At 46.7% G+C, this 12374-nt stretch overlaps 1 long non-coding RNA gene across 1 annotated transcript; it reads left to right on the forward strand.

Moving 5' to 3' along the window:
* The first annotated feature begins 123 nt into the window (after positions 1–123).
* On the forward strand, positions 124–11790 carry LOC102491925 (uncharacterized). The gene is made up of 3 exons (XR_336052.1): positions 124–238; positions 590–728; positions 11329–11790. It is a non-coding gene; the product is annotated as an uncharacterized LOC102491925 (long non-coding RNA).
* The last annotated feature ends 584 nt before the right edge of the window (positions 11791–12374 follow it).

Here is a 12374-nt window from a genome sequence, read left to right on the forward strand (position 1 = left end):
CGCGCCGCCGTGGGCGAGAGGCCGGGCCAGGCTCTGGACCACCGTGGGTGGAGTGGCGGGGAGTGGACACAGGCCAGGTACCTGTGCGGGCCGGGGTGCAGGTTAAGCACTGTACTTCCAACGAGTGGGCCTCGTACTTGGATGGGGCGGGAAATCTAAGGGTGGGAGCTGGGGAGCCGGCATGCTGTGAGCTGGAAGGACGGAGAGTCAGGAGGATCACGCTTCATGGAGGTTGGGGGTGAGGAAAGCTGAGAGGGGGAGCAAGCGGTGCTTTTGGGGGGGATGGCGGGCCTGCTATCCAGAAAGTGGTGCTAGAGTTTGGGGACTGTATCACTTGGGGTGAAGAACTGAGACCGGGGAAAGGACCCAGATCCTTGGGGGTCCTCTCGTGGCTGGTGCGGAGGACTTCAGAGCCACAAACCACACTGGCTCGGCCTATCTGGAATCTTAGCCAGAAGGAACTGGAGGCTTGAGGGGGTGAAACCAACCTTTCACGGCTGGAGGGCACCAGTGGGGCGTTGACCTGCCAGGGGTGGGTGGTGGACCCCGCGCAGAGGACGGGCCTGAGACCAGCGTTTTTCTCAAGCAGACTACAGCCTGACCACTTTAGGATACGGTATATTCAGATCAGCCACTTTGCCCTCTGTGAGCCTCCAGTTTCCTCAGATAATTGGGTAGTGAGGATAAATCCAAAAGAAGCATGTTAATCATCTGGCACATCACAAGAGGTAATTTCCTTAGACTTAATTTTCATGTAATGTTTACTGAGCACCGAGTCGGTGAGGTGCACATTTTAATTTCTGTACGTTTGAACTTTACACAAAGCTTCCCATTGACCATCTCTAATCCATGCAGCATTTTAATGGCACAGGAACCTGGGTTCCAAAATATGGAGTGACTTCCCCCAAAATAATAGGCAGACACAGAGACATTTTCTCTTTTTTTTTTTTTTTGAGAGGTTTTCGCTTTATGGCGCGTGTGCTCACCAGACAGACAGAGAGAGACATAGAGACAGAAAGTGAGAAATCACCCCCCAGGGGGGATGGTCACACCGCAATCCCTTCTCAAGAACTCCATTCTCCTCTCGGGATCTTGGGCACGCACCCCCACGTGCCCAGTGTGAGTTCTAAGCCACCGGGTCCGGGATGTGAACCACGGTCGACTACGTGGGAGTCCAGCGACATAGCCATTACGCTAACTGCTGGTTCCCCAGAGACATCTTAAAATAAATCTTTGTTATTGAATTACACACATATGTATAAAAGTGCACAAATCAACATATAGGTGGCCATCTCACGCGCTACATGCCGCCATGTGATTGAGACCTACTCAGAAGCACTCTATTTTTGCACAGTCACCTTGCTTTATCTCTCCTAATCTCAGACATCATCCATGGGGTTTACACCCATTGCGTTTTGCTTCTTTCTCTCAAGTGTGTCTGAGTGATACATGTTATTGCTGTGAATTTGAATATATTGCTATTCATCTATTTATTCAGCACATGGGTATATCACTATTCATCTTTTCCGCTGTTGATGAACATTTGACAGTTTTTAATTAGGGGCCATTATTAATAGTCCTGGGATGGCTATTTGGGAAACTGTGGACTCTTCTCTCAGCAGCAATACTCCCTGAACCTAACAGTACTGATGCTCAACATTAGAACTCATGAAGGGCTGGATATTGCTACCAGTGTCTTGAATTTGAGGGGCAGAGAGCACATAGGCCTGCTAGCCAGTTGGGGGGAGTACCTGGACTGCTGAGGAGGCTGTCTTGTATGCCATACTTTGGGCGGAGCCATGGTGGATGAACAGTTCTTAGTCTCTGGCATTAAGAGAGACCAGTAGACTTTGATCAGGGGTATTCGCCTCAATTATCTGGATCACAGGGTGACTCCTCTGTGCTGTATTCTGTCCTCTCAGGGCTATGGAGATACCAGGTTGCCTGATACTGATTGTATTTTATACTCCATGTGTGCATCAGCTTTTCAGATACTGATGAGCTTTGGGGCTTGGGCCCAGGGCAGTGTTTGCCCTGAGGTGGTATATCCATACAATTTCCAACAAGGAGTGCCAGCTCCCTGTGAGTTTCATTACTCTCCTGCAGTTGGGAAGTGGGGTTTGAAGTTTTGGAGGAGAGTCCATCTCCCTTTCTCCCTTGTGGCCAGCAGGGCTCTGAGCCTTTCTGAGTTCAGCAGTTGACTCCCTCTTTACATCTCCAACACATGATTTGGTGGTCCTAAAACTTCCCAGTTTTTTCTTGAATTTTGTCTGTCCCACCTCACTTCTCTGCCTGAAACGTAGACATTTATTCAAGTTTTTTGACCTTTCTTCCTAGAGAGATACCACAACAGGTGTCTCTGCTTCTCTTCTGTCTACTTCCAAAATTTTTTCATCTTTATGTTTATGATACCTTCTGTAAGAAGCATATAGGTCATTTTCTAAAATATATATAAAACACCATAAGACATTATTATTACTATTTATTTTATACAGTAAATACTCTTTTGGGTTTACTAGCCCAAAGTACCCTTTCCTTTGTTTTTCATTCATTTTTATATAGTCATACATCCAAGTAGAATTGTTTTTCTCTACCTGAAGAACAATCATTACCTTTTTTTGGAGAGGTTTTTGCTATAGGGTGCGTGTGCTCACCAGAAAGACAGAAAGCGAGAAATCACACCCCGGGAAGATGAATGCGCCACAATCCCTTCTCCTCCATTCTCCTCTCGGGATCTTGGGCACGCATGCACACGCGCCCAGTGTGAGTTTAACCCACCGGGTCCAGGACTCAAACCACGGTTGACCACATAGGAGTCCAGCAACCTAGCCATTACGCTAACTGCTGGTTCCAAACAACCATTACTTTTTACTTTAATATGATTCTACTGGTGATGAATTTTCTTAGTTTTTATATAATGTATATTTTTAAACTATGTTTTTAAATATTCTGGGTATTGAATTCAAGGTTGCCAGCTATTTTCCTTCAGCACTTCGAAGATTTTCTGTTGTCTTCTGGCTTCTGATATTTCTTCTGAGAAGTAAGCTGTCGTATTTCTGCTGTTTCCAAAGTAATGTATCTTTTTCCTCTGCATGCTTTTAAGATTTTATTTTTGTCTTTTGCTTTTCAGTAGTTTTACCATTATGTGACTAGTACGAGTTTCTTTGCATCTACCTTGTGATTCTTGAATCTGTAACTTGATTTTATTTGTTAGTTATAGCAAATCCTAGGCCATTCTCTCTTCAGTTACTGCTTTCATGCCATACTTTCTCTTCTTTTCTGAGACTTTAGATATGTTAAAATCTTTTTGCTCTATTCCATATATCACTTGTAATCTTTTCTGTAGTTCCCATGCTTGGTTCTCTTAATGTTTCTGTCTGGTTATTTTCTATTGATCTATGTACCAGTTCACTAATCCTCTCTTCAGTACTATCTAATCCATTAAACTCCTTTACTAAGGTATTACATCTCAGAGTTTTTCTTCTCTGGAACTTCTGTTTCCATATTGTTTAATTTTTTTCTCAAGACTTTCTTTAGAATATTCTCTACAACATATTGATCAGAATGATTTTCAATGCTATTATAACTGAGATCATTTGTGTGTGTGTGGTGTTTCAGACAGGATTTCACTGTGTTGCAATTTTCCTGCCTTAGTCATTTGAGTAGCTGAGACCACAGGTGTGTACTACCACACCTGGCTCTTTCAGATAGGGTCTCACTGTATTTCCAACACTGGGATTAAAGGCACATAACACTGCTCTCAGCTTTAGAAACCAGTTCTCTCTGTCTCTGTTTTTTGTTTGTTTGTTTGTTTGTTTTGTTTTTCCTAGTCATTGCATTTGAATCCTGGTATTCTAGGTGATTTTTCATTAAATGACAGCTATTGTGTAATAAAGACTGTAGAACTCATTTGAGATTCCAGGTGATATTATTTTTCTCCACAGAGAATTTGCTTTTGTTTCTGGCAGGAAGTTAAGATAGGGGCAATTCATCTTTCTCTTATCTGGGATTGAGTGGATTTATAGCTGGGTTCAGTCTTTATTAAAGCTAGTGTTTTTCTTGTTTGGTCTTACTCCTTATACTGTAGTTTTTCAGATGTTCCAGTTTAAGGTCAAGGATGTTTACTAGGGCCCTCCTTGGCTGGACCTGAACTTGTTTTTGTTCCGAAAGTCCCACAAGACTACCTAAAAGCTTTGCTCAACTGCATGGCTTCTAGGCTTCCACTCACAAATCAGCTAATGTCTGGTGAAGGCAGAGCTGCTTATTGAGTTACCTCAGTATGCTTCTTCTCCCCAGCATTTTGCCTCTCCTCAAAGTCTTACCACCTCAGTAGCTCTCCAGTCATCTTGAATAGTTTTGTTTTGTTTTAATTTGCTCTAGGGTGAGTGTGCTTGCCAGAGAAGGAAAGAGCAGTGGGAAAGAACCCTGAGGGAGGATGAAATCCCCCATGCTGCAATCCTGTCTTCTCTATTCTCCACTCAGAACTTTGGATATGCATATCTACACACACCCAGCATGTTTTTCAGGCCACAGGGTCTAGGACTTAAACCACACAGTGAGCCATGTGGGATGCAGCCACCATAACTTCCGTATTACTGGCTGGCCCTTTTGTTTTGTTTTAATCCAGCGTTTTATTTTTGACTTGGCAGAACAGATGACAAATACAGTAGAAACTCTTAGGTCATAGGGAATGCCATGACATGTTTTTCTATGCAAAAATTGGTCATGACTCTGCCAAGGATGTTCCCCTAGCTAGGAGAACAAGGATGGAGGAAATGTAGGAAACAGAAGACTAAAGCTACTGTGCCTCATGAGCCCATTTTGACCTGTCCATGTGGAACAACCACAGATCTGCCTTGCTTTCTCTGTCACCTGGAGCCTTTCCTGTGTTCCAGGAGGAGTTAGGGAGGATGGCAGCTGACAGGATGCCCAGAAGATGACACAAGAGCCCGGTGGGTGAAAGTTCTCAAAGCCAGCCCCTCTTCATGGTTCAGATCTCAGCCTAAAGATCCCTCCTGAGAGCAGCCTCCCTGGATCCCTCTCTCCAAAGCAGCTTTGTCCCCAGTCCACCCCTCACACATTGTCTTTATCTTTGTCTGAAATCACCTCTCCTAGTTCTGATCCCACCCTGGCCCCAACAACTGCTACATGACAGCAGGGACTTTAACCTATTTATTCCCTCAGCATGTACCCAGGCACCTGACAATGCCTGGCAGTCATTCCACATTGGATTGTTGCATAAATGAACAGATAGCTGCATGGCCAGACACACTGCAAAGGAGTAAGTACAGCAGGGCTAAGGTGAAAATCCCACAAGCACTGTCTCTCCTCCACAAGACCTTTAAAGTGAGCACGGTCCTTCCTTTCCTGACGCGTCTCCTCCCAGCTCTGCTCCTCTCTCCACACCACCCCCTGGTCATTCCTCCCAGGAATTCCCCACCTCCCTCAGAAACCTCCATGCATCACCAGGAAGGGCCTATCACTTCATTCCTTCGTGAGGGCTTGAGCAACACTCAGTACCTATTTTCTGCTCTGTCCTAGATTCTGGAGAGGGAGGTGGTCAGACTTGAGTCTCAGGAATGACTGGGAATGTGAGTGTCCCAACTTCAGCTAGTCTCTCCACATAGCTGTTTCTCTGTGCTTGTCACCTAGGAAAGAGAAACGAGTTTTCCCCAGCTACGTCAAGGCCAACTTTCTAAGGAGACAAAGCTATTACTCCTGTGAGCATAAACTGGGCCAGACCTTTAAGATCAAACTTCTCCCTTTCCCATCCCACTCTATTGGTGCCATTTCAGAAGAAATCAGACCTGATGTTAACTGTGTTTCTAAGCCACAGCACCAGTTTCCCCAAGGCAGCTTCTACTGGTTTCCTTTGCCTCTAGTCTTCTCATAAAAGGGAGCGAGGGCTTGCTGGTTCATCTTACCACTCACATGTCAAATCCAACATTTCCTTCTGCCTCCAGCCAGCAGTCTGCCTTCAGCATCGGGCTCTGCCACCTCCAGTGTCCCACTGGCCTGACAAGATGTTCTCCACTTTTGATGCGTGTTCTCCCCTCCGTAGCTCCTCATTGCTCTGAAAGCAAAATGCAATCTGTCCCCTTAAGGGCCCTCGAAGCTTTGGAACCTGCTGGCGTTTCAGCCTTATCTCAACTGTGCCCTTGGCTTCTAGCATCACTGAACTTCTTTCAGTGCCTCAAAGGGGTTGAGTCTGATTTCATCTATGACCCTTGCAAACATCATTCGGAACCCTACTGGAACCCCCTTCGCCTTAGCTCAGCAACTAACTCCCTCTCATCCTTCAGAACTCAGTTACGAGCCTCTTCCTCCCAGAGTATCACCCTCTCTCTGCTGTGTGCCAGCACCTCTAGCACTACATAGCATCCCAGAATCAGCTGGGATGTCATTGTTGCCAATTGCAATCATCTGCTCACAGGTCTGCCTCCCCAGCTAGATCATGGGGTGGGATTACTTCCTTTTTGTTCCTTCTTCATGTGTTCATTTGTCCTCACCAGTTAATGGGCCTGCGGAGGTCAGGAGCAACGCTTCTGTCCACTGCCACATCCCCCATATCCTATGCAGCAAAGCACCTCACACTGTGAGTGCGAAGGTTCACACAGCCCCATATTTTCCTCCATACCGTCCCCTGAGCACTTCCCATGGGTAAGCTTTAAGCAGTCATATCATTTGAATTCTCATGACTACCCTGTGAGATAGGTACTATTATTCTGTGAGGCAGGGACTGTTATCAACCCCATTTTACAGATAAGAAGAAGCAGGGGAGAGGTTAAGCAGCTCAAAGTCACAGAGGGAGGTCCCTGAGAATGGATTTAGACTCAGGCATTGTGGCTCCAGCACTCACACCCTTCATCCCTACCCAAGAATACTTGTACTAATTTGAATATGTCCCTCGAAAATACATGTGCCCAGTCATGGTAACTAAGCTCACCTTGGTTGAATTGAATTATGATGTCAAGAGGTGGAACTTGGAACCAGCAGATGGAGTAGTGGTTAAGACACTGGACTCCCACATGGCCAATCATGGTTCTAGTCCCAGACCCGATGGCCTGAAAATCATGCTGGGAATGTGTGCGTACACATGCCCACAATCCCAGGAAGAAAGGATTGCAGTGTGGCCATCCCCCCAGGGGGTGATTTCTCCCTTTCCCTCTCACTGTCTCTGTTTCCTGCTGTCTGGCAAATACAAGTGGCCTATGGCAAAAATCTAAGACCAAAAAAAAAAGAGATGGGGCTTTGGAGAAGTGAGGGTTAATCGTGTCAGGGTGGGGTCTCCGTGATTGACTCCTGGTGGGTTTGTAAAAAAAAAAAAAAAAAAGACACAAGTGGAACATGGGCCATCCACTCCTCTCTGCCAGTTGTGATGTAGCTAGAAAATACCCACAGAGCGCCCTGGGTCTGGAACTCCAAACTGTGAGCGGAATAAGCCTGTTTTTTGTGTTGTTGTTGTTTCTTTAATCACTCAGTTTCAGATATTTTTTGTTATTAGCAATGAAATTAACTAGAACACCTGCCCCAACATCCGTCACACTGTGCTGTAGTCATCTCTCTCTTCCCCTCAACTGAGCTTCTCCCCAAAAGGAACAGTTGAACAGAGTGAAGAGATTAATGGCCAGCCGACTCTCAAAGGCGCCTTTGTAGTTGCTCGCCTACCATCATCCACCAGGTGGCAGTCACAGCTCCCAGATAAAATCATCTCTCCCAGTTCCTCCCCCTGTAAAGAAGAAGCAACTCAATTTTTATCATTACCAAGAAGCGAATAGCCTGAATTCAAAACATGCCTCTGAGGTTTTAGAAAATGGCACTTGGAGAAGGTTTTTTTCTCATCCACATGCCCAGGTGGGCCGAGTGCTCTGGGCTGCTGGTGCCAGGGCGAGTGGTCCTCAGGGCGATGCGGGAGGTGCCTGAAGTGCCAGGAAGGCCAAGATCAATCTTTTACTACATTTGTAATTCCAGCCCACAGAAGAGATGATTGGCTCCTCTCCCCCCACCTCCCCACCCCACCCCCCCCATCAAACAGTTGCAGGGACTGAGAAGAAAACCAGAGGACACATATTCCTAGCCATGAATTCCATTTGGCCAGCAGCAGGCATGGGGACATATGGTCCCTGGGGGGACATCCATGACGACTGTCAGAAAAGGGCCTTCCCACCTCATCTGCGCCTGAAACGCTGTTCCTTCACCCTCCATTGATCCTGCCATACGCTTCTGGCAGCTCCCTCTGTGTTCCTGAGAGGAGAAAGGGGACTGATTCCAAGTTGGGGGGGGACTAGAATGGTCCTTGCTCCTAAGCCACCAGACTTTTAAAAGGCAAATTCCAGGATTCCTCTATGAAGGAAAAGCCTCAGCCATTTCCGTGCCTGGGGAGAAGCAAAAGGGGAGTTTTATGGTTTTTTGTTGTTGTTGTTTTTAATGAAAAAGTTGTAATATATGTAAACACTATGTTAAACGAATAATGCTGTTGACCCTCAGAATACTTTGTAACACAATTACAGGACTTTTGTTTTTTCCTAGAGGTCACGTGTGCTCGCCAGAGAAGGGGAGCGAGCACGCTCCGTGGGGAATGGTCACACAGCAATCCTCCTCCTCCATTTCTCCTTCCTTTTGGGATTTTGGCCATGGGTGCACATGCACCCAGCGTGTTTCCCAGGGAGCACAGTGTGGGACTCAAACCATATAGTTGGCTATGTGGGATCTGGCTGACGCAACCCCCAGGTCACAGAGACAGCCCCAGGACTTACTAAGATGGGATTGTTCTTTAATTGCCAGAGGGTGTGTGCACTTGCCAGGAAAAGACAGGGAATAGAGAGGGAGAAAGAAAGCAGCCCCCAGTGGGGCATGATCACACCATAGTCCCTTCTCCATTTCTCACGTCGGTTAGGATTTGGGGGCATGCACGTACACATGTCTGGTATGTTTTTCAAGTTGCTGGGATTTGAACCGTGGTTGGCCATGTGGCATCTGGCTCCCTTACCCACCAGGCTATGGGGCCAGCCCTGAGACTGGATTCTTTCTGTGTTACGGAGGATGTGATGATGGTACCCAAGTGTAAAGGTATATATCCTCACTCTCCTCAGTTCAGCGGCTCTCTATGGCTATTGTTTAGCTTCAAGGTAATGGCAACTGTCTTCATTGTCAGCCCTTTGTAAATGAGAGGGCCTTGAGCCACAGGAAACCTACCCCAACACTGAAATTGTTGGGACTGGGATGGGAGGACTCCGCCCAAATGGGGAACCAAGAGGCAATTCTCTAGACTTGATGCAGGAAAATTAAGCGTTCCCTCTCTCCTTGCTACCTCACCACCATCAGGCCAACGCACACACACCATGACTCCTGGTTATCAAACTCAGCCTTTAATTAAATTGCCTGGGTCTTCACTTCCATTTCATTTTCCTTCCATAACCCCCTCTAAATACGAATAATGCATAATCAGAATCAGACTGCTCAGTGCATCTAAATAACACTCATTACTTGTTAAAGAAGAATCTCATGCCCTTTCAAACAAGCGGCGAATTTCAATGAGACTTCAGAGGACAGGGAGGGGATTGGGGTACCAATCTCCCTCCTAAGCAATAGCCTCCTTTCGCAGGTTCTGTGCATGTAGGCAGGATTAGAGGAGGTCTTATTTCCTTCTGGTTTCACAACAGCTTTGCCTTTGTTGAAGTGTTCTAAGGGAAAGGGATTACTAATGCATTCTAAGTTGTGTTTCCTCCCAAAATAGCAGAGCATGTGGGATTTCGCCAATACCCAAGGCATTTGTGTGTGCCCCCTCACCACCCACGTTTCTTCCAACATGTAGCCCCAGCGCGGCCTCCATTCTGCTGCCACCGTCCTGGCTCGTGGCACCATCATCCACGCCACCCTGTCATCGCTCACCGAGACCACTGCCTTTCCTCCTGAGTGGTTCTCTTGCTCCCTAGCATCTGTTTCTTGCACGGCTGCCAGGATGATCCCCAATCAGTTCACATCTCCCCCTACAGCTAATCTTCGGCAGCTCCCCCTTCTTCTCACTTGAAATAAAACTCAAATCTCTAGCCTGGCTGACAAGAACCTGCCTGCCTGGTTCCCGGATGTCTCTGAGTTCAGCTCTCGCCCTCTCTCTTTGCTCCCAGTGGCCAGCCACACTGCTCTTTCCTGCCTATTCATCAAGCTCAGTCTCTCTGTAGGGCTTCTGCATGTGTTATTGGCCTTCAGATTTCAGCATGACTTCATTCTTTTTCTTTTCTCTCTCTCTCTCTTTCCTTCCTTCCTTCCTTCCTTCCTTCCTTCCTTCCTATTTTTCCTTCCTTCTTTCTTTCCTTCCTTCCTTCCTATTTTTCCTTCTCTTTCTTTTTCTTTCTTTCCTTCTTTTCATCCTTCCTCCTCTCTCTCTCTCTCTCTCTCTCTCTCTCTCTCTTTTTTTTCTTTCTTTTCATTATCCTGATCTCAGCTGAGGTTGAGTCCTGTCAGGCCTTCTCTACTCTCCCCACTAAAGTAGCCCCGCTCCTTCCTTGTCTCCACCATATTTCCTAGTTTTATTTTCCTCACAACACTCAGCACTGACACATTCTTCTTTGTATATGTGTTTATTTGTTGAAGGTCTTATCATCCCTTCGCGAATGTAAATGTCAATAGGACAGGACTTTTCTGGTTCTGTCCCCACAATATCCCCAGAGCCTTGGACAGGGCACGTTCTTGGTCGTATGACTAAATAAGTAAGGAAACTCCCTAATATAATTTTCCTTTATGAATTGACAACTTTGACTGACATCAAAATTCAGATGAATGGTTCTGTGAATAACAGTGAACACCTTATCTTCACTAGGAATCCTCCCAGCCACTTGGGTTGGCTGTGGGCATCATATTTCACTAAGGCTCAGGCAACTGAAATGACTCACCAAAATCAAACAAACACAACAAAGACACACACACACACACACACACACACACACACACACACACATCCAAGAGCTTAAATCCAGGGCTTTGTCTCCAGAACTTAAATGTTAGGAAGATACAGACTTCATCTGTTTTGTCCCCACGGTATCCTCAAGACCTAATTATGACAAATACTTATTGAAGAAATAGATGAAAAAATGATTGAATGAATGAGCAAACTTGGATAAAATTCACTCTCTGAGACCAAGGAAAATTCTGAAATTCTACAGAAGCCCGTCGGTCTTGTCTGGCTGGTCTGCTGGGGCACTGGGTGGGAGGAGGCAGCTCTTGCCCTGCTCCTCCCGTCCCTGCCCAGAGCCCGCTTGGGTGCTCACCCACATATCACCCAGGCCCCAGTCTCCCAGCACCTACACGCACTTCTCCTCTTACTCCAAGGTCTGAAAATTCAGAGCTTCCTGAGGAACTAAGCTGTACTAAGCAGCAGCAGCAGCGTGGAGCTCACCTGGAAGCTGGCTAGAGCAGCTGAACCAGAGCCTGCCTGTCAACGTCTCCCCAGGTGACCTTGTTGCCCTGAGTGTCTGAGTGTCCAAGCCACCTTTATCAGGCATTCCTATCTCTGTTTTCCTTGGGAAAAGTCTGAGGCTTGGAGACCATTAGCAGTCAGGTCCTCCTCCTGAAGCTCCACAGTCCTCTTAAGGGCCATTTTGAGAGCTGGTCTAGGAAAGAACTGACAAGAGGATCCTGTTAGTCACTCGCCCAGCAGCATTTTCCAAGCCCCGCTATGAGGAAAGCACACGAAGAGCCCTGAGGGCACAAACATGAGCAAGACGTTTGTACCCCGCCTTCCCCACAAAGGTAAACACGCGATATGTAACGATAATTACACATGGTGGTAAGTGCCAGCCAGAAGTGCTTTTATTTTAAGGTTTTTTTGGGTTGTTTGTTGTTGTTGTTGTTGTTGTTTTTGAGAAAGAGAGTAAGAAGGAAAGTGAGGAATCACCCCCCGAGGTGGGGGGGGCGGTCGGTGGATAGCATGGCATAGTCCCTTCTCCATTTTCTTCCTGGGATCTTGGGTACATACGTACACATGCCTGTTTGATTCCCAAGTTACCAGGTCCAGGACTCAAACCATGATCGGCCATGTGGGAGTCCAGCACCTTAACCACCATGCCACCTGCTGGCCCCAGAAGTACTTCTGATTACAAATAACAAGTGATGAGGGAAAGGGCTTTAGAAAAAATGATCCAAAAAAACAACTGCGCATGGCGTTGTGGTTAAAAGAGCCAGACCCCACATGGCCATGTTGTTCAAATACTGTCCCCACAGCTGGAAAAACACACCAGAGGCATGTGCATGTGTGTCCAAATCCCGATGGGGTGGAAAGATGGTGGAAAAGGGATTGCTGTGTGACCACACCCCACTGGGGAGTGCTTTCTCCCTCCCCCTCTCCTCTCTCTGTCTGTCTTTCTGGCAAGCACTAC

This window comes from Tupaia chinensis, unplaced genomic scaffold (assembly GCF_000334495.1).
Source record: "Tupaia chinensis unplaced genomic scaffold, TupChi_1.0 Scaffold000612_1, whole genome shotgun sequence".
NCBI lineage: Eukaryota > Metazoa > Chordata > Mammalia > Scandentia > Tupaiidae > Tupaia > Tupaia belangeri.